We start from the raw sequence: 23,494 nt of genomic DNA on the forward strand, positions 1-23,494 counted from the left end.
TTTAAGGGATGTTTATGTTTCCTCTATAAGGGATTCCAGTTGTTTTCTCCTGTATTTCATTCTTTCTTTCTTTTGTTCTGTCTTTTTTTTTTGGTTTTCTGTTTTGTTTTGTTTTGTTTTGTTTTGTTTTGTTTTGTTTTGTTTTGTTTTGTTTTGTTTTTTCAAGACATGGTTTCTCTGTATAGCCCTGGCTGTCCTGGAACTCCCTCTGTAGACAAGGATGGCCTTGAACTCAGAAATCTGCCTACCTCTTCCTGCCAAGTGCTGGGATTAAAGGCATGCACCACAACTTCCTGGCCTGTATTTCTTTAAAGTTGTGATTTATGTCATTCTTAAAATCCTCTATCATCATCACTAGATGAGATTTGAACTCAGAGTCTCGCTTTTCTGGTGTATTGGGGTATCCAGAGCCCTGTGTGGTGGGAGAACTTGTTTCTGATGATGTCATGTAGCCTTGGTTTCTGTTGCTTATGTACTTGCCTTTTCTTCTCACCATCTGTTCATTTCTGTTGTGAGCTGGCCTTGCAGTCTTTAACTGTGACCTGTCCCTCCTGAATCCTGTATGTTAGTACTCTTGAAAGACCAGTTCTCTCCAGGAAAAACCTGGATATGGAGCACTGTGGCAGAGGATCAGCTCCAGGAACAGTTGGAAACCTGAAAGTTCCTGTGTTCTAAGGGCTCCAGACAGATTCCTCTGAGCAGAAGTGGTGGTCTTAACTATGCTCACAGGCTTGTCAGCATTCCTGGGAGACCAGTTCTCTCCTGGGGGGTTTTGTGTTTGTAGCACTGTAGCACAGGACCAGCTCCTGATGCAGATCCTGAATGAAGTCTTATTCTTAAAGTCCTTTGCTACACTTGGATCTTCATTAATACTTCTGACGTTTTCTTTTAATGCTTTCAGACCGTTAGGTTTAGCATTACGATGTTTCAAACATTTGTATTTGATTTTATGTCAAGAAAGGTAAATATGGATATCATTTATCAGCATGTGGAAATTCAGTTTTTCCAGGATCACTTTTGGGGGAAGCTGACTGAACTGCATTGTGAATTTTAGGCATCATTATCAAATATTACATGAATCTTGCTATTCACACTTAAGTGTGGGATTCATTTTTGTTTGATTACTTACACTTTTTATCAGTCATCTCTAAGATACAACCACTGATGAAATTGGAAGTACATGGCGCAATTTTGATGGAGGTAGTTTGTATTTTTAACTTCCAATTAACCAATTGACAATACTTTAAAAAGTACTAGAACTTAATAATTTCATTTCTTGTTCCTCCTCATCCTCTTTCTCTTCTTCCTCTTCTTCTTCAGAAATTATGTATTAGAGATAAACATAGAAAAAAATACTAGGAAAGTTTTGATAAAATGTATGGGATATCTCCCAATGGCTAGATCTCCCAGGTTTTCATCAAGAAAACTTAATTTCGTGGATTTCTCTATCAGGTGGACTTTCACTTGATGAAATGACCTCTATGGCCTTTACTGCTGGTCTATTGATCAGTTATCTAGGATGATACTCATATCCCAAGAAACACTGCCAGTCATGGCTGCCTCCCAAAGTTATTAGCTAAGTATTGAGACACTTAAAAGCAGAGTGCTCTCTTCCCTCATGCATTATCTATGTGCACGCATATGTCCTGAGCTCTCCCATGTACTGGACAGTGTGCTACGCACTTAATATTGATTAGCTCAGCTACCTTCCCAGCCATGCTGCTTGCTCACTATTATTTTTCACCATTTTTTCTAAATTCTTTGTTTACATTCCAAACGCTTTCCCCTTTCCCAGTCCCCCCCATATGTCCCATAAGCCTTCTCTATACCCATTCTCCAATCACCTCCCTCCTTTTTCTCTGTCCTGGTACATTGACCCAAGTATCTGTTTTTGCTATTATACTTTTTTAATACTTAGTTTTTTATTCTATAGTTTTTTTTTACAATAAGTCTGTAACGTTTCTTTAAATCTGATATTGTAAACCCCACAAAATTATGTATTTCTTAGAATACCTTTGATAATTCAGAGGGATTCATGTACATATACATAGTTTATGATATTAGACAATTTCTGTGAAGAATCCTATATGTATTTTAGGTAAGATTATGTTAAATATCTAAATACAGATAAGTACACATCCTACAATTATAATGATACCAAACCAGGACCATAGGAGTTCTTTCATTCCCTGATGACTTCCAACATATCTTTTCTATAGATATTTCTGGCATTTAGTGTAGAAGTTTTTCCTAATATTGGCTAGGGTTACTTATAGATAGATTTTTGTTCTGTTGTCAATACAAATATTTTCACATTTTTTCTCATCATAGTCATAAGGGCTATATGGAAGGGGTATTGTTTTTTTTTCCTAAGTTGGTCATGTTTTCTGTTACTTTGATGGAAGCATTGATTCTTTCTCAAAGATTTAGTAGCTAAATGAATAGACCTAGAAAATGTTATCATGAGTGACATTACCAAATACACAATAAGGCAAATGTTCCATGTTCTACTTTGTCTATGGTTCATATGTGTGATTCTTTAAAAGTTGGATGTATACTATGGAGTAGCCACAGAAGTAAAAAAAAAAAATGCCAACCATATAATTCAAGAAAAGAAGCTGTACAGAAAGCTGTAGTAGACTAAAGATGCTATGAGAAAAGATGGGGAAAATGAAAAGAAATTAATGGGGAAAGAGTGCCATACAGAGATAGAGGACAGAAAAAAGTTAAATAACACTATATATGTTTTAGAAACAATAGGAAGTCATCTGTTTTAATTTAACTTGAAAGAGTCAGAATATATAAAAGTATATGTATCCAAAAAGTACTGGTGTACATTAAATGAAATATACCACTTGACTGATAATGTTCCCACAAGCAGCATAGACTACCAAACTAGAACAACAGAATTGGGGATGGGAAAATTCCCATAGATTGGTTGTTGCAAGACAAGAAGAAAGCAATTTCAATTTTGTAATTGTTTCTAGTTGCTTACTAGAGCTTCAACATAAAACCTAATTATAGATGTCACTACATACTTTGAACATATGACATGGAAGAATAAACCTTGTACTGTCCTGTAAACCTCTAGCCTGAAATGTACCTGCTATAATATAACAAAGTTTCTGAGAAGATGATAAATAAGAAAAGCAGTCAATAGTCTCCAGAAAGGAAACCAGTTACTCCCACTCTCCTGATGGAGCATAGTCTCTAACTATATTCTAAATTCTTATACTTTCCCCATGCCATGATGAGTGTGTATTCTGAAGGGAAGATGCTAGGACTTTGCAAATCTACTCCAGTTATAACTTCATAGTTGTCTCTACACTTAAGGGCTTTAGGGATAAAAGAGAAAGGGCTTAGTACTGGAAGTTTCTCTTATTGAACACAAGGGAACTATATGATTTATCCAGATACTAAATTGACAGAGAATGGCATAAGTGATCTTAACTGAAAGTTTTGGGACTTCTTCAATGGGACACACAGAGAGAGAGAGAACATAACAAAGAGTCAGGCTGTATTTCTCTTACTCTATCCCCCTGGAAGCCAAGGTTCTGCAGGAAGCCAATTTTGACATGTGCTATGTGTCCTAAAACACTGTGGTACATTCTGCTAAATATCATTCAACTCAGATTCATTTCCTGAACTCCTTGAGTTTCAACAATGACTGAAGAGTATAAATGTATCATTAAATTAAAATATCACCTCTAATCTCAATGGGAAAAGAAATCAGACTATGGAAGAATTGATAAGCAAATGTATTAAGGAGGAAAGTTGAGATGAATGGCCAGGTGTCAGGTTGAAGTTCTACACATCTTAGATGTTCTGTTCTGCTTTAATGTTATAACATTTAATGCAATTGTTAACTTATCAAATATTTATATTTACTGTTCCAGAAGTCCATACATGGATGTAATGGAGTTTGATTGAACCTACGCTCTTGCCGCCACTCCATTTCCATTCTATCCATGCACCAGGGCATGTTTTCCGGATTTTTGTCTACCTGCTTGTCTGAGTCTACCTGAAAATGCACGGCAATGAAGCTGAATTATTTAGCTTAGATTGATGGTATCCATTTCTAACCAGATTCATAAAAAGAAAATTTTATTTTCTGTTCTTTTGCTTTTTTACTTAGTATTTTTAAAGATATGTTTTATTTATATGTAAAGACTGTCTCTGTCTTCAGACACAACAGAAGAGGGCATTGGATCCTATTACAAAAGGTTGTGAGCCAACATGTGGTTCCTGGAAATTGATCTCAGGACCTCTGGGAGAGCAGACAGTATTCTTAATGGCTGAGACATCTCTGCAGCCCTTCTTAGAATTTTTAATTCATAAAAACATAATGATCTTTTCCCAATTTGTTGGTTGCCAATTTGTCCTTTTGATGGTGTCCTTTGCTTTACAGAAACTTTGTAATTTTATGAGGTCCCATTTGTCAATTCTTGATCTTAGAGCATAAACTATTGGTGTTCTGTTCAGGAACTTTTCCCCTGTACCGATGTCCTCAAGGGTCTTCCCCAGTTTCTTTTCTATTAGCTTCAGAGTGTCTGGCTTTACATGGAGGTCCTTGATCCATTTGGAGTTGAGCTTAGTACGAGGAGACAAGGATGGATCAATTCGCATTCTTCTGCATGCTGACCTCCAGTTGAACCATTTGTTGAAAAGGCTATCTTTTTTCCATTGGATGTTTTCAGCCCCTTTGTCCAGGATCAAGTGGCCATAGATGTGTGGGTTCATTTCTGGATCTTCAATCCTGTTCCATTGATCTGCCTGCCTGTCACTGTACCAATACCATGCAGTTTTTAACACTATTGCTCAGTAATATTGCTTGAGGTCAGGGATACTGATTCCCCCAGAATTTCTTTTGTTGTTGAGAATAGTTTTAGCTATCCTGGGTTTTTTGTTATTCCAGATGAATTTGAGAATTGCTCTTTCTAACTCTATGAAAAAATGAGTTGGGATTTTGATGGGTATTGCGTTGAATCTGTATATTGTTTTTGGCAAAATGGCCATTTTAACTATATTAATCCTGCCGAGGCATGAGCATGGGATGTTTTCCCATTTTTTTGAGGTCTTCCTCTATTTCCTGCGACCAACAAATTGGGAAAAGATCTTCACCAATCCTACATCAGATAGAGGGCTAATATCGAATATATATAAAGAACTCAAGAAGTTAGACCCCAGAAAACCAAATAACCCTATTAAAAATGGGGTACAGAGTTAAACAGGGACTTCTCACCTGAAGAATTTCGGATGGCAGAGAAGCATCTTAAAATATGCTCAACTTCATTAGTCATTAGGGAAATGCAAATCAAAACAACCCTGAGATTTCACCTTACACCAGTCAGAATGGCTAAGATTAAAAATTCAGGAGACAGCAGGTGTTGGAAAGGGTGTGGAGAAAGAGGAACACTCCTCCACTCTTGGTGGGGTTGCAAATTGGTACAACCACTCTGGAAATCAGGTTCCTAAGAAAACTGGGCACCTCACTTCCAGAAGATCCTGCTATACCACTCCTGGGCATATACCCAGAGGATTCCCCACCATGTAATAAGGATACATGCTCTACTGTGTTCATAGCAGTCCTATTTATAATTGCCAGATGCTGGAAAGAACCCAGGTATCCCTCAACAGAAGAGTGGATGCAAAAAATGTGGTATATCTACACAATGGAGTACTATTCAGCCATTAGAAACAATGAATTCATGAAATTCTTAGGCAAATGGATGGAGCTAGAGAACATCATACTAAGTGAGGTAACCCAGACTCAAAAGGTGAATCATGATATGCACTCACTAATAAGTGGATATTAACCTAGAAAACTGGAATACCCAAAACATAATCCACACATCAAATGAGGTACAAGAAGAAAGGAAGAGTGGCCCCTTGTTCTGGAAAGACTCAGTGAAGCAGTATTCGGCAAAACCAGAACGGGGAAGTGGGAAGGGGTGGGTGGGAGGACAGGGGGAGAGAAGGGGGCTTACGGAACTTTTGGGGAGTGGGGGGGGCTAGAAAAGGGGAAATCATTTGAAATGTAAATAAAAAATATATCGAATAAAAAAACCAAAAAAAATTAAAAAATATATCTATATCTATCTAAACACACATACACATAAACTTCTTTGGAAAAAAAAGTGATACCTTCCTCCATCTTAGATTTCTCCAAGGGTATCTCATTCATATCACTCATTATGGCCAGTAGAATTTCTCAAGGAAGTTTTCATGATGCCACAGACAAAAATACCTTACCCCCCCCCCAACTCGTGTAATATTTTTGTTGATTTTACTCTCCAAAATAAACTATTGTTCTTTGTGCTATTAAAAAAAAGAGAGAGAAGTCGGTGTGCTCAGGTGAATCCAGCAGGCCCCAGCAGGAGCCTTTAGGCGCCTGCTTTGGGATTGAACAGCCTGGGCCACAGCACTCGGTCTCCAGGAAGTGCGGGAGACCTGGTGTGCACCCAGAGGCAGTCTGGGAGCTCACAGCACAGCTCTTTCCTATGGCACAGAGCTTAGGCTTCAGTCCTGAGGCCTCTGGCGGTAGCCCTCAGACCTCTCAGCTTCCGGATCCAGATCAGCCTGAGCAGCAACACCACATCTCTAGGTCCTGAAAGAGGCAAGTGGGGCTTCCGGGCAGCCAGCGGGGAGAAGTCTGTGTGCTCCAGTGAATCCAGCGGGCCCCAGAAGGAGCCTTCAGGTGTCTGCTTCAGGGTCTGAACAGCATGGACAACAACACCCTGTCTCCAGGCAGTGCAGGAGGTAAGCAGTGCACCAGAGGCCACCAGGGAAGGGGTAGCTTGCCCTGGTGAGTCCAGAATTGACAACACCAACTAACAGAAATGAGAACTAGATGGCAAAAGGCAAACGCAGGAACGTCACTAACAGAAATCAAGGCAATATGGCAACATCTGAACCCAATTCTCCTTTACCAGCATGTCCTGGATACCCCATCACACCAGTAAAACAAGATTTGGATTTAAAATCACTGGTCATGATGCTGGTACAGGAACACATGAAGGACATACTTAAAGAAATTCAGGAGAAAATGGATCAAAAGTTAGAAGCCCTTGCAAGGGAAACACAAAAAATCATTGAAAGAAATCCAGGAGAATACAAAAGCCAATAATGAGGAAACACAAAAAACACTTAAAGAAATACAGGAGAACTTTGGTCAACAGGCTGAGGTCATGAAAGAGGAAACACAAAAATCTCTTAAAAAAATTACAGGAAAGCACAAACAAGCAAGTGAAGGAGCTAAGCAAAACCATCCAGGATCTAAAATCAGAAGTAGAAACAACTAAGAAAACTCAAAGGGAGACAACTTTGGAGATAGAAAGCCTTGGGAAGAAATCAGGGGACAGAGATGCAAATATCAACAACAGAATACAAGAGATAGAAGAAAGAATCTCAGATGCTTAAGATACCATAGAAACCATGGACTCAACAGTTAAAGAAAATGCAAAAAGCAAAAAGCTTGTAACACAAAATATCCAGGAAATCCAGCACACAATGAGAAGACCAAACCTAAGGATTATAGGCATAGATGAGAGTGAAGATTTAAAACTTAAAGGGCCAGCAAATATCCTCAATAAAATTATGGAAGAAAACTTCCCTAACCTAAAGAGAGAGAGGCCCATGAATATACAAGAAGCCTACAGAACTCCAAACAAACTGGACCAGAACAGAAATACTTCCCGTCACATAATAATCAAAATACCAAATGTACTAAACAAAGAAAGAATATTAAAGGCAGTAAGAGAAAAAGGCCAAGTAACATATAAAGGAAGACCTATCAGAATCACAGCAGACTTTTCACCTGAGACTATGAAGGTTAGAAGATCCTGGGCTGATCTCATGCAGACTCTAAGAGAACACAAACGCCAGCCAAAACTTCTATATCCAGCAAAACTCTCAATCACCATAGATGTAGAAACTAAGATATTCCATGACAAAACCAAGTTTACCCAATATCTATCCACAAACCCAGCCCTACAAAGGATAATAGGAGGAAAACACCAATACAAGGAGGGAAACTTCACCCCGGAAAAAGCAAGATAGTAACCTTTCATCAAACCCAAAAGAAGTTAACCAATCAAATTTAAAAAATAACATCAAAAATAACAGGAAGTAGCAATCATTATTCCTTAATATCTATTAACATCAATGGACTCAATGCCCCAATAAAAAGACATAGACTAACTGACTGGATACTTAAACAGGACCCTACATTTTGCTGCTTACAGGAAACACACCTAAGGGTCAAAGACAAACACTACCTTAGAATAAAAGGCTGGAAGATAATTTTACAAGCAAATGGTCTCAGGAAACAAGCTGTAGAAGCCATTTTAATATCAGATAAAATAGACTTTCAACCCAACGTTATCAAAAGAGACTCTGAGGGACACTTCTTGCTGGTCAAAGGAAAAATACAACAAGAAGAACTCTCAATCCTGAACATCTATGTTCCAAATGCAAGGGCACCCTCTTTCATAAAAGAAACTTTATTAAAGCTCAAACCACACATTGCACATAACACAATAATTGTGGGTGACTTCAACACTGCACTTTCCTCAATAGACCAATCAGGAAAACAGAAACTAAACAGGGACATAATGAAACTAATTGAAGCTTTGGACCAATTAGATTTAACAGATATATATAGAACATTCTATCCTAAAGCAAAAGAATATACCTTTTTCTCAGCACCTCATGCTACCTTCTCCAAAATCGACCATATAATTGGTCACAAGACAGACCTCAACAAATATAAGAAGATCGAACTAATCCCATTCCTCCTATCAGATCACTATGGAGCAAAAGTGGTCTTCAATAGCAACAAAAACAACAGAAAATCCACATACACTTGGAAATTGAACAATATTCTACTCAATGATACCTTGGGCAAGGAAGAAATAAAGAAAGAAATTGAAGACTTTTTAGAACCCAATGAAAATGAAGACACAACATACCCAAATCTATGGGACACAATGAAAGCAGTGCTAAGAGGAAAACTCATAGCCCTGAGTGCCTCCAAAAAGAAAATGGAGAGAGCATACATTACCAGCTTAATGACACACCTGAAAGCCCTGGAACAAAAAGAAGCTCTTTCCCCCAGGAGGAGCAGAAGGCAGAAAATCATCAAACTCAGGGCTGAAATCAATCAAGTACAAACAAAGAGAACCATACAAAGAATCAACAAAACCAGGAGCTGATTCGTTGAGAAAATCAACAAGATAGATAAACCCTATGCCAGACTGACCAAAGGGCACATAGAAAGTATCCAAATTAACAAACTTAGAAATGATAAGGGAGACATAACAACGGAAACTGAGGAAATCCAAAAAATCATCTGATCCTACTACAAGAGCCTGTACTCAACACAACTGGAGAATCTGGAGGAAATGGACAATTTCCTTGACAGATACCAAATACAAAAATTAAAACAGGACCAAATAGATCATCTAAACCGTCCCATAATGCCTAAAGAAATAAAAGGAGTCATAGAAAGACTTCCAACCAAAAAAAGCACAGGACCAGATGGTTTCAGTGCAGAATTCTATCAGACCTTCAAAGAAGAGTTAGCACCAATACTCTTCAAATTATTCCACAAAATAGAAACAGTAGGAACACTACCCAATTCCTTCTATGAAGCCACAATTATGCTGATACCAAAACCACACAAAGATCCAACAAAGAAAGAGAACTTCAGACCAATTTCCCTTATGAACATCGATGCAAAAATACTCAATAAAATTCTTGCCAACTGATTCCAAGAACACATCAAAACGATCATCCACCATGATCAAGTAGGCTTTATCCCGGGAATACAGAGTTGGTTCAATATACAGAAATCCATCAATGCAATCCACTACATAAACAAACTCAAAAAAAAAAAAAAAACCACATGGTCATTTCATTGGATGCTGAAAAAGCATTTGACAAAATCGGCATCCTTTCATGCTTAAAGTCTTGGAAATTACAGGAATTCAAGGCCCATACCTAAACATATTAAAAGCAATATACAGCAAACCGGTAGCCAGCATCAAACTAAATGGAGAGAAACTTGAAGCAATCCCACTAAAATCAGGGACTAGACAGGGCTGCCCCTTTTCTCCTTATCTTTTCAATATTGTACTTGAGGTACTAGCTCAGGCAATTCGACAACATAAGGAGGTCAAAGGGATACAAATTGGAAAGGAAGAAGTCAAACTATCATTATTTGCAGATGACATGATAGTCTACCTAAGTGACCCAAAAATCTCCACTAGAGAACTCCTACAGCTGATGAACAACTTCAGCAAAGTGGCAAGTTATAAAATCAACTCAAGCAAATCAGTGGCCTTCCTATACTCAAAGGATAAGCAACCTGAGAAAGAAATTAGGGAAATGACCCCCTTCACAATAGCCACAATCAGTATAAAGTATCTTGGGGTGACTCTTACCAAACATGTGAAAGATCTGTATGACAAGAACTTCAAGACTCTGAAGAAGGAAATGGAAGAAGACCTCAAAAAATGGGAAAACCTCCCATGCTCATGGATCGGTAGAATCAATATAGTTAAAATGTCCCTTTTGCCAAAAGTAATCTACAGATTCAATGCAATACCTATCAAAATCCCAACTCAATTCTTCACAGAGTTAGAAAGAGCAATTATCAAATTCATCTGGAATAACAAAAAACCCAGGATAGCTAAAACTATTCTCAGCAACAAAAGAAAGTCTGGGGGAATCAGTATCCCTGACCTCAAGCAATACTACAGAGCAATAGTGTTAAAAACTGCATGGTATTGGTACAGTGACAGGCAGGAGGATCAATGGAACAGGATTGAAGATCCAGAAATGAACCCACACACCTATGGCCCTTTGATCCTCGACAAAGAGGCTGAAAACATCCAATGGAAAAAAGATAGCCTTTTCAAAAAATGGTGCTGGTTTAAGTGGAGGTCAGCATGCAGAAGAATGCGAATTGATCCTTCCTTGTCTCCTTGTACTAAGCTCAAATCCAAATGGATCAAGGACCCCCACATAAAGCCAGACACTCTGAAGCTAATAGAAAAGAAACTGGGGAAGGCCCTTGAGGACATCGGTACAGAGAGAAAGTTTCTGAACAGAACACCAATAGCGTATGCTCTATGATCAAGAATTGACAAATGGGACCTCAGAAAATTACAAAGTTTCTGTAAGGCAAAGGACACCATCAAGAGTACAAATCGGAAACCAACAAATTGGGAAAGATCTTCACCAATCCTACATCAGATAGAGGGCTAATATCCAATATATATAAAGAACTCAAGAAGTTAGACTCCAGAAAACCAAACAACCCTATTAAAAAATGGGGTACATATTTAAACAAAGAATTCTCACCTGAAGTACTTCGGATGGCAGAGAAGCATCTTAAAAAATGCTCAACTTCATTAGTCATTAGGGAAATGCAAATCAAAACAACCCTGAGATTTCACCTTACACCAGTCAGAATGGCTAAGATTAAAAATTCAGGAGACAGCAGGTTTTGGAGAGGGTGTGGAGAAAGAGGAACACTCCTCCACTGCTGGTGGGGTTGCAAATTGGTACAACCACTCTGGAAATCAGTCTGGCGGTTCCTCGGAAAACTGGGCATCTCACTTCCAGAAGATCCTGCTATACCACTCCTGGGCATATACCCAGAGGATTCCCCACCATGTAATAAGGATACATGCTCTACTATGTTCATAGCAGCCCTATTTATAATTGCCAGATGCTGGAAAGAACCCAGGTATCCCTCAACAGAAGAGTGGATGCAAAAAATGTGGTATATCTACACAATGGAGTACTATTCAGCCATTAGACACAATGAATTCATGAAATTCTTAGGCAAATGGATGGAGCTAGAGAACATCATACTAAGTAAGGTAACCCAGACTCAAAAGGTGAATCATGATATGCACTCACTAATAAGTGGATATTAACCTAGAAACCTGGAATACCCAAAACATAATCTACATATCAAATGAGGTACAAGAAGAAAGGAAGAGTGGCCCCTTGTTCTGGAAAGACTCAGTGAAGCAGTATTCAGCAGAACCTGAACGAGGAAGTGGGAAGGGGTGGGTGGGAGGACAGGGGGAGAGAAAGGGGCTTACGGGACTTTCGGGGAGTGGGGGGCTAGAAAAGGGGAAATCATTTGAAATGTAAATAAAAAGTATATCGAATGAAAAAAATGAAATACTTAATCACGAGGAGAAGAAATCACTCATTGTGCGAAATTATCTTGTTTTTCCTAAACAACACGTTGTAACTCCATGTGCTTTGCTTTTGCTTTTATGTCTAAGCTTGTATCTTCCACAGAGAATGCACTGTACAGTTTTCTCTCAGAAGTATATGTGCGAATACCAAAAAAAAAAGAGAGAGAGAGAGACATCTTAATATATAGTCCCATGGAAAATATTCCCAGGTGTTTCTAGGCTTGCTGTCTAGTTGTTCAGTTACATTAAAGTGAAAATTTTACATACTCAAGAAATAAGATTCAATTGCTAGTGCCTACCCATATTTTCATTGAATGTACTTTTAAAATTTAAAGAAAAATTATTTCAGTGTATTCGCCTTTTAACTTATTTAACACTAGCCCTTACCCTTAGTCCAACCTTTTCCCAGCTGCAAAAATGAGACAAATCAAAATATATGTTTCTGATGAAAATATAAATGATTTCCTCAGACTGTGAAAAACAATGAAAGGCTGTATGCACAGTTACTGATATATTCATAGACACTTTAAGATTATTCCTAAGTATTAGTTTTTAAATTAATAAAATTACCTAACCTCCAATGGAATTTAAACTTCAAAACCAATTGATCTTATCAACATCATGGTGTCATTCTTATCATTTGATTTATGAACAAAATAAGCTTAAAGAAATTTTAGGGATAGGATGATCTCTATCAAAAATGATATGGAACTAGAAATTATAATGAAAGTTATAGATGCATAAAACCATAGAAAATGTAAATATTCATAGTGAAAAGAACGTACTCTAACAAACACCAAAATGTGAAGTCAACAAAATAAGAAATTGTGAGAGAAAATATATATTTAACATTCTTTGTTAGGAGCACCACAGATTTGTGAGGAGAGAGCTATTAATTTCTGAGAATGGTTCCGTTTGGAAGGAGACATCTTTTCTTACCTAAAGGTACAAGGGATGATTAGGAGGCGTGGGGAGAGAGAGGAAAGGAGGGACGGAGGGAGAGAGAGAGGAAGAGACAGAGGGATGGAAGGAGGATGGGAAAGAGGGAGAGAGAAAGAGAGGGAGTGAGGGCATGAGACAGGAAAGGAAAAGGGTGGAGTAAGCAAGTGAAAGAGAGAGGGCGACACGTTCATTCTGATAAAGTCTGGAAATATCCACAGGAGCTGATGGCCTTGTCTCTTCTGTTCTTTTGCATAGTTGGGTGAAAATGTACACCTGTTTTGATGACTCAAAATTGTGCCATAGCAAGTTATTGGAGCTTTGAAAATGATGACAAATAATCTGTAATGCTGTAATATTGCAATGGATTGTATTAGTACTGCCTTGACTGTGCTATTATTTATCTACTTCAAATCAAATTTCAGTGTGAATCCTCCCACCCTAAATAATTGCAAAGGCACTTAAAATTCTTGCTCAAATTAGTTCTCCTTAGGCCAGAATCTCCAGCTGCCTTCTGAAGAACCTCCAAGAGGATGGCTGCACACCATTACCCTGGGGCCAACTGTACCAAAAGTGCTAGGTTTTCAAGAGGTTACTACTGTACCTTGTGTTTCCTGTCTTTTAAGAATCCACAGAACTAATGAGAATTGAGAAAAAAACTGTCAATAGATAAAACACATATAAAACAATCCTATATTCAACATGAAGCACTGATTCTTGGCAGAACTGTATCCAGGAATCCAGAACACACTAAAATGTGGATGATGCCATTCAGACCCATGTACAGCAGTTTTTTTGTTTGTTTGTTTGTTTTTGTTGTTGTTGCTTATTCTATGTATTCTTTATTTACATTTCAAATGATTTCCCCTTTTCTGGGTCCCCACTCCCCACAAGTCCCATAAGCCCTCTTCCCTCCCCGTGTTCCTCCATCTACTCCTTCCCACTTCCCTGTTCTGGTATTCCCCTATACTGCTGCACTGAGTCTTTCCAGAACCAGAGGCCACTCCTCCATTTGTTTTGGACATCATTTAATATGTGGATTATGTCTTGGGTATACCAAGTTTCTAGGCTAATATCCACTTATCGGTGAGTGCATACCATGACTGATCTTTTGAGACTGGGTTACCTCACTTAGTATGATGTTCTCCAGCTCCATACATTTGTCAAATAATTTAATGAATTTTTTGTTTCTAATGGCTGAATAGTACTCCATTGTGTAAATATACCACATTTTTTTGTATCCATTCTTCCGTTGATGGACACCTGGGTTCTTTCCAGCTTCTGGCTACTACAAATAGGGCTGCCATGAACATAGTGGAGCATGTGTCCTTATTGCATGCCAGGGAATCCTCTGGGTATATGCCCAGGAGTGGTATAGCAGGGTCCTCTGGAAGTGTCATGCCCAGTTTTCTAAGGAACCGCCAGACTGATTTTCAAAGTGGTTGCACCATCTTACAATCCCACCAGCAGTGGAGGAGTGTTCCTCTTTCTCCACATTCTCGCCAGCACCTGCTGTTTCCTGAGTTTTTGATCTCAGCCATTCTGACTGGTATGAGGTGAAATCTCAGGGTTGTTTTGACTTGCATTTCCCTAATGATTAATGATGTTGAACATTTCTTAAGGTGTTTCTAAGCCCTCTGAAGTTCTTCATTTGAAACTTCTTTGTTTAGCTCCACACCCCATTTTTAATGGGGTTATTTGGTTCTCTGGGTTCTACCTTCTTCAGTTCTTAGTATATATTTGATATTAGCCCTCTGTCAGATTTAGGGTTGGCAATAATTCTTTCCCAGTCTGTTGGTTGACATTTTGTCCTTTTGACAGTGTCCTTTGCATTACAGAAACTTTGTAGTTATATGAAGTCCCATTTGTCAATTCTTGATCTTAGAGCATAAATTATTGGTTTTCTACTCAGGAACTTTTCCCCTGTGCCCACATCCTCAAGAGTCTTCCCCAGTTTCTTTTCTATTAGTTTCAGTGTGTCAGGTTTTATGTGGTGGTCCATGATCCATTTGGAGTTGAGCTTAGTACAAGGAGATAAGAATGGACCAATTTGAATTCTTCTGCATGCTGACCTCCAATTGAACCAGCACCATTTGTTGAAAAGACAATCTTTTTTCCACTGGATGCTTTCAGCTCCTTTGTCGAAGATCAACTGACCATAGGTGTGTGGGTTCATTTCTGGTTCTTCAATCCTGTTACATTGATCTGCTTGCCTGACATTGAACCAATACCATGCAGTTTTTATCACTATTGCTCTGTAGTAAAGTTTGAGATCTGGGATACTGAATCCCCCTGAAGTTCTTTTACTGTTGAGAAGAGTTTTTAGCTATCCTTGTTTTTTGTTATTCCAGATGAATTTAAGAATTGCTCTTTCTAGCTCTATGAAGAACTGGGTTGGGATTTTGATGGGGATTACATTGAACTTGTAGTTGCCTTTGGCAAGATTGCCATTTTAACTATATTAATCCTGCCAATCCACGAGCATGGAAGATTTTTCCATTTTCTGAGATCTTCTTCGATTTCTTTCTTCAGAGATCTGAAGTTCTTGTCATAAAGGTCTTTCACTTGTTTGATTAGAGTCACCCAAGATACTTTAGGCTGTTTGTGGCTATTGTGAAGGGGGTCATTTCCCTAATTTCTTTCTCAGTCTGCTTAGCCTTTGAGTATATAGGGGCTACTGATTTACTTGAGATGATTTTGTAGCCAGCCAGTTTGCTGAAGTTGTTTATCAACTGTAGGAGTTCTCTAGTAGAGTTTTTTGGGTCACTTAAGTATACTACCATATCATCTGCAAATAATGATAGTTTGACTTCTTCCTTTCCAATTTGTATCCCTTTGACCTCCTTATGTTGTCGAATTGCCCGTGCTAGTACCTCAAGTACAATATTGAAAAGATAAGGAGAAAGGGGGCAGCCCTGTCTAGTCCCTGATTTTAGTGGGATTGCTGCAAGTTTCTCTCCATTTAGTTTGATGTTGGCTACCGGTTTGCTGTATATTGCTTTTACTATATTTAGATATGGGCCTTGAATTCCTGTCCTTTCTAAGACTTTTTCTCAATTCTTTCCAAGAATTTTCTCAAATGCTCTTTCAGTATCTAATGAAATGATCATGTGGTTTTTCTCTTTGAGTTTATTTATGTAGTAGATAGCATTTATGGATTTCATTACATTGAACCATCCCTGCATCCCTGAGATGAAGCCTTCTTGATCCTGGTGGATGATCAATTTGATGTGTTATTGGATTCATTGGGAAAGAATTTTATTGAGTATTTTTGCATCTATATTCATAAGGGAAATTGGCCTGAAATTCTCTTTCTTAGTTGGATCTTTGTGTGGTTTTAGTATCAGCATAATTGTAGCTTCATAGAAGGAGTTGGGTAGTGTTCTGTCTGTTTCTATTTGGTGGAATAGTTTGAAGAGTATTGATGTTAAGTCTTCTTTGAAGGTCTGATAGAATTCTGCACTGAAACCACCTGGTCCTGTACTTTTTTGGTTGGAAGGCTATCTATGACCCTTCTATTTCTTTAGAGGTTATGGGTCTGTTTAGACTATTAAACTATTTAAAAGTAATTTAACCTTAAGAGAAAGAAACTATGTTGTATCCTAGAATTGGCATAGGATTTATGAGATTTCATTTGACCAGAACTGTATGATTATTTGTACCTTTTTTTTTCCAAGTTGGCTAAAGCTTTTTTATTATATCCAACATAGTATATATTTTATACCAATAATAAAAATGATAGGCATGTTATTACATAAACATAAATAGATATGCATTTTTTATTTTTCTTTGTTTTGTTCTTAGTAGAGCTTAAAATTTTGGCTCTTACTGTGGTACAAATCCAAAATTAGAAAATTTTTTAGGATATTGGAGTTCATTGTAATAAGGCTGTACTTCAATGTCCCTAACATAATCAAAGAATTTTTTTGCATGGTATCTAAGCTAAGACTTGACAGTTCAGCACCCTGGAATGAATTGTAGGCACGACTACTTGAATACAGAGTTCCTGTTATGATCCAAGGTATTTGACTAGAATGATTGTCATCATTCTCATCCTACAGGGAACAGGTTGCCCTCATTTAGAAATTGTGTGGATATTAAGATGATCTATCCATGAAGTCATTCATCAACTGTTTCAATGAACAATGGTTCTACTTAGAGGGTGACACAGATATTAGGTAAGGGTAAGATTCTGGTTCATTGGCTGTGAGACTTTTTAAAGGAATTCTTCTCAGAAAAAGAGTAACGTATAAGGTCCTCTTCTTCAAAATTGATACAATAACTGTAAATATCAATCAAAACATTCAGTCTTACTCTTTGTTTTTCTCTTACAAACCACCTCCCAAATTAATTGTCTATGTTTCTTTTGTCTATATATTATAATTTTTAAATATGTAAGCTGTTCTGAAAACGATAGTATTGTGCAAAAATATCAAATAAACAATCCTACTAGTAGAGAGGCTAAGAGAGGGAAAGCTTGATTTCAAGACAATTATGTGGTACAGGACAAGACATTGTCACATACAAACAAGCAGTAAGTGTATATGGATTGTACAATATTAGATGCATTTCTCCAATTATCAAATTAGAGAAATCACTGGATGACAGCCAACGAATTTCTAATTCCTCATATTTTTGAATTTCAGTCAATTAGGATACATTGGTCATATCTTCACATTAATAGATATTAAGGAAAATTGGTTGCTACTTCCTGTTATTTTTCTTGTTAGAGGTGGAATTATGTTTGTCTGGGTTTGTTGGAAAATTACTTTCTTGCTTGTGTGGGGTGTATAGTTTCCTCCTTGTACTGGTGTTTTCCATCTATTAGCCTTTGTTGGGATGGATCTGTGGAAAGACATTTTGTATATTTGGTTGTATCATGAATATCTTATCTCTGTCTATGGTAATTGAGAGTTTTGCTGGGTATAATAGCCTGTGCTGGCATTTCTGTTCTCTTGGGGTCTGTATGGCATCTGCCCAGGATCTTCAAGCTTTCATACTCTCTGTTGAGAAGTCTTGTGTAATTCTGATAGGTCTTCCTTTCTATCTTTATTGAAATTTTCTCTTATTGATTTTAAAATTCTTTTGTTGTTTAGTGTATTTGGTGTTTTGATTATTATGTGATGGGAGGAATTTCTTTTTTAAGCCAGTCTATTTTGAGTTCTGAAGGCATCTTGTATGTTCATGGTCATCTATTTTAGGGAAGTTTTCTTCTATAATTTTGTTGAAGATATTTACTGGCCCTTTAAGTTGGGAAATCTTTGCTCTCCTCTCCATCTATTATCCTTCGGTTTTGACTTCTCATTGTGTCCTGGATTTCCTGTATGTTTTTGGTTAGGAGCTTTTTGATTTTTGTGTTTTCCTTGAATTTTGTGTCTTCCATCTACTGTACCCAAGATTCTTTCTTCTGTGTCTTGTAATCTATTGGTGATGCTAGCATCTGATCTCTGTCCTAAATTTTCTAACTAGAGGTTTATCTTGATTTCTTATTTCTTTAGTGCTTCTATTTCTATTTTTAGATCCTAGATGGTTTTGTTCATTTCCTTTGCTCAATTGATTGTGTTTTCCTGTAATTCTTTAAGGGATGTTTGTGTTTCCTCTTTACAAGCTTCTAGCTATTTACCTATTTCTCCTTTATTTCTTTAAGTGAGTTATTTATGCCTTAAATAAAGTCCTCTATCATTCTGAGAAGTGATTTTACATCTGAATTTTGCTTTACTGGTCTGATGATGTCTCCAAAACTGGCTAAGGTGGAAGAATTGGTCCTGATGATGCTAAGTAATCTTGGGGTTTCTGTTGCTTATGTTCTTATGCTTGCTTCCTGCCAACTGGTTATCTCTAGTGCTTCTTGCCCTTGCTATATCTGACTGGAGCCTGTCCTTCATGTGATCCTGGTTGTGTCAGAACTCCTCAGAGACAAGCTGTCTCAGTGATCCTGTGATTCTGGGGGTCAAGCTACCTCTGGGACCCTGCCATCCTGGTATGACCATGCTCCTGGGATCCGAGGATCCTGTGATTCTGTGATACTGGGATCCTGGGATCCTGAGCTTGGTAGAGCACCTGGGAGTTGATCTTCCTCTGGGTGAGTAGCATTGGAGTTTGTGGCCAAGGTCTTTTCAGGGCACAAGCCACGACAGTCCAGAAGGAAACTCTGCCACTGGTCTGGCAGTGTTTCTGTGTACCTGGATGACATCATTCTTTTTTAATAATTTATATTTTTATTTTCTATTTTCTTTGTTTACATTCCAAATGATTTCCCCTTTCCCAGTTCCCCCCTCCCCATATATTTCATAAACCTTCTTCTCTCCACCCGTTCTCCAATCACCTCTATTCTTTTTCTCTGCCCGGATGCTCCCCTCCAATGATAGATAAAGCCTTTCCAGAATCAGGACCCTCTCTTTAGTGCTTCATGGAAGTCATTTGTTATGCTAACTTGTGCCTTGGGTATTGAGAGCTTCTGGGCTAATTAATATCCACTTATCAGAGATTGCATTCCATGTGTATTTTTTTGTGATTGGGTTACCTCACTTAGGAAGATATTTTCCAGATCTAACCATTTGCCTAAAAATTTCGTGAATTCATAGTTTTTAATTGCTGAATAGTATTCCATTGTATAAATATACCACATTTTCTGTATCCATTCCTCCATTGAGGGACATCTGGGTTCTTTCCAGCTTCTGGATATTATAAATAAGTCTGCTACAACCTTAATGAAACATGTTGTCTTTATTGCATGCCTGTTAATTCTTTGGGTATATGCACAGGAGAGGTATAGCAGGGTCCTCCAGAAGTGTCATGCCCAGTTTTCTGAGGAAACGCCAGACTAATTTCCAAAGTGGTTGTACCATCTTAAAACCCCACCAACAGTGGAGGAGTGTTCCTCTTTCTCCACGTCCTCGCCAATATCTGCTGTCTCCTGAGTTTTTATACTTAGCCATTCTGACTGATATGAGGTGAAATCTCAGGGTTGTTTTGATTTGCATTTCCCTAATGACTAATGATGTTGAGCATTTCTTAAGGTGCTTCTTGGCCATCCGAATTTCATCAGCTGAGAATTATTTGTTTCGATCTGTACCCCATTTTTTAATAGGGTTATTTGGTTCACTGGGGTCTAACATCTTTTTTTTTCTTTTTTTTTATTCGCTAAATTTTTTTTATTTACATTTCAAATGCTTTCTCCTTTTCTAGACTCCCACTCCATGGAAGTCCCATCAGTCCCTTCCCTCCCCCTGTTTTCCCACCCACCCCTTCTTGCGTTTTATATATATATCCAATATAATATATGTATATATTTGGATATTAGCCCTCTATCAGATGTAGGGTTGGTGAAAATCTTTTCCCAATTTGTTGCTTGCTGTTTTATCCTTTTGACAGTGTCCTTGCCTTACAGTAACTTTGTAATTTTATGAGGTCCCACTTGTCAATTCTTGATCTTAGAGCATAAGCTATTGGTGTTCTGTTCAGGATCTTTTCATCTGTGCCCATGTCCTCAAGGGTTGTCTCCAGTTTCTTTTCTATTAGTTTCAGTGTGTCTGATTTTATGTGGAGGTCCTTGATCCACTTGGAGTTGAGTTTAGTACAAGGAGATACGAATGGATCAATTAGCATTCTTCTTCATGCTGACCTCCAGTTGAACAAGAACCATTTATTGAAAAGGATATCTATTTTGCACGGGATGTTTTCAGCTCCTCTGTCGAAGATCAAGTGATCATAGATGTGTGGATTCATTTCTGTGTCTTCAATTCTATTCCATTTGTCCACTTGCCTGTCACTGTGCCAATAGCATGCAGTTTTTAACACTATTGCTCTGTAGTATTGCTTGAGGTTTCAAATACTGATTCCCCCAGAAGTTCTTTTACTGTTGAGAATAGTTTTAGCTATCCTGGTTTTTTGTAGTATTGCTTGAGGTTTCAAATACTGATTCCCCCAGAAGTTCTTTTACTGTTGAGAATAGTTTTAGCTATCCTGGTTTTTTGTTATTCCAGATGAATTTGAGAATTGCTTTTCTAACTCTGTGAAGAACTGTGTTGGGATTTTGATGGGGATTGGGTTGAATCTGTAGATTGCCCTTGGCAAGATGGCCATTTTAACTATATTAGTCCATGACCTGCCAATCCACGACCATGGAAGATTTTTCAATTTTCTGAGGTCTTCTTAGATTTCCTTCTTCAGAGACCTGAAGTTCTTCTCATACAGATCTTTTATTTGGTTAGAGTCAGACCAAGATACTTTATATTGTTTGTGGCTATTGTGAAGGGTGTCATTTCCCTGACTTCTTTTTCAGTATGCTTATCGTTTGAGTGTAGGAAAGCAACTGATTAGCTTGAATTGATTTTATAACCAGGCACTTTGCTGAAGTTGTTTATCAGCTTTAGGAGTTCTCTGGTGAAGGTTTTCATGTCATCTGCAAATACTGATAATGTGAATTCTTCCTTTCCAATTTGTATCCCCTTGACCTCCTTATGTTGTCTAATTGCTCTAGCTAGAACTTCAAGTACTGTATTGAAAACATATGGAGAGAGAGAGGACAGCCTTGTCTAGTCTCTGATTCTAGTGAGATTGCTTAACGTTTCTCTCCATTTAGTTTGATGTTGGCTACCTGTTTGCTGTATATTGCTTTAACTATGTTTAGGTATGAGCCTTGAATTCCTGTTCTTTCCAAGACTTTTAGCATGAAAGGATGCTGAATTTTGTCAAATGCTTTTTCAGCATCTAATGAAATGATCATATGTTTTTTTTTTTTAGTTTGTTTATGTAGTGGATTGCATTGATGCATTTCCTTATATTGAACCATCCCTGCATCCCTAGGATGAAGCCTAGGATGAACCTGATCCTGGTGGATGATCGTTTTTATGTGTTCTTGGATTAGTTTTGCAAGAATTTTACTTAGCATTTTGGCATTGATATTCATAATGCAAATTGGCCTGAAGTTCTCTTTCTTTGTTGGATCTTTGTGTGGTTTTCGTATCAGCAAAATTGTGGCTTAATACAACGAGTTGGGTATTGTTCCTTCTGTTTCTATTTTGTGGAAAAGTTTGAAGAGTATTGGTGTTAGGTCTTCTATGAAGGTCTGATAGAATACTGCACTGAAGCCATCTGGTCCCTTGCTTTTCTCTAGGGGTTATGAGACTGTTTAGATGATCTATTTGACCCTGATTTTATTTTGGTGTTTGATATCTGTCTATGAAACTGTCCATTTCCTCCAGATCCTACAGTTGTGCTGAGTATAGGCTTTTGTAGTAGGATCTAATGATTTTTTTTGAAATTCTTCAGTTTCTGTTGTTATATCTCCCTTTTCATTTCTAATTTTGTTAATCTGGATACTGTCTTTGTGCCCTTTGGTTAGTCTAGCTAAGGGTTTATCTATCTTGTTGATTTTCTCAAAGAACCAGCTCCTGGTTTTGTTGATTCTTTGTATGGTTCTCTTTGTTTCTACCTGATTGATTTCAGCCCTGAGTTTGATGATTTCCTGCCTTCTACTCCTCCTGGATGAAATAGCTTCTTTTTGTTCCAGGACGTTCAAGTGTGTAGTTAAGCTGCTAGTGTATGCACTCTCCATTTTTTGGGAGGCGCTCAGGGCTAAGAGTTTTTCTCTTAGTACTGCTTTCATTGTGTCCCATAGATTTGGGTATGTTGTTTCTTCATTTCATTAAATTCTAAAAATTCTTTGATTTCTTTCTTTATTTCTTCCTTGACCAAGGTATCATTGAGTAGAATATTGTTCAGTTTCCAAGTGTATGTGGGCTTTCTGTTGTTTTTTGCTATTGAAGACCACTTTTACTCCATAGTGATCTGATAGGAGTTATGGGATTATTTCAATCTTTTTATATTTGTTGAGCTCTGTCTTGTGACCAATTATGTGATCAATTTTGGAGAAGGTACCATGAGATGCTGAGAGAAAGGTATTTTCTTTTTGCTTTAGGATAAAATGTTATATATTTTATAACATATAAACATTATAGATATATAATATAAACATTATATACATTATATGTTATATAACATATAAACATTATATATATATATATATATATATATATATATATATATATATATATATATATATATATATATATATAAAATCTGTTAAATCTAATTGGTCCAAAGCTTAAATTATTTTCACTGTGTCCCTGTTCAGTTTCTGTTTTCCTGATCAGTCCATTGAGGAAAATGCAGTGTTGAAATCACCCACAATTACTGTGTTAGGTGCAATGTGTGTTTGAGCTTTAGTAAAGTTTCTTTTATGAATGAGGGTGCCCTTGCATTTGGAGGATAGATGTTCAGGATTGAGAGTTCTTCTTGTTGTATTTTTCCTTTGACCAGCAAGAAGTGTCCCT

The sequence above is a fragment of the Apodemus sylvaticus genome, chromosome 2 (genome assembly GCF_947179515.1).
Source record: "Apodemus sylvaticus chromosome 2, mApoSyl1.1, whole genome shotgun sequence".
NCBI classification, from domain to species: Eukaryota; Metazoa; Chordata; class Mammalia; order Rodentia; family Muridae; genus Apodemus; species Apodemus sylvaticus.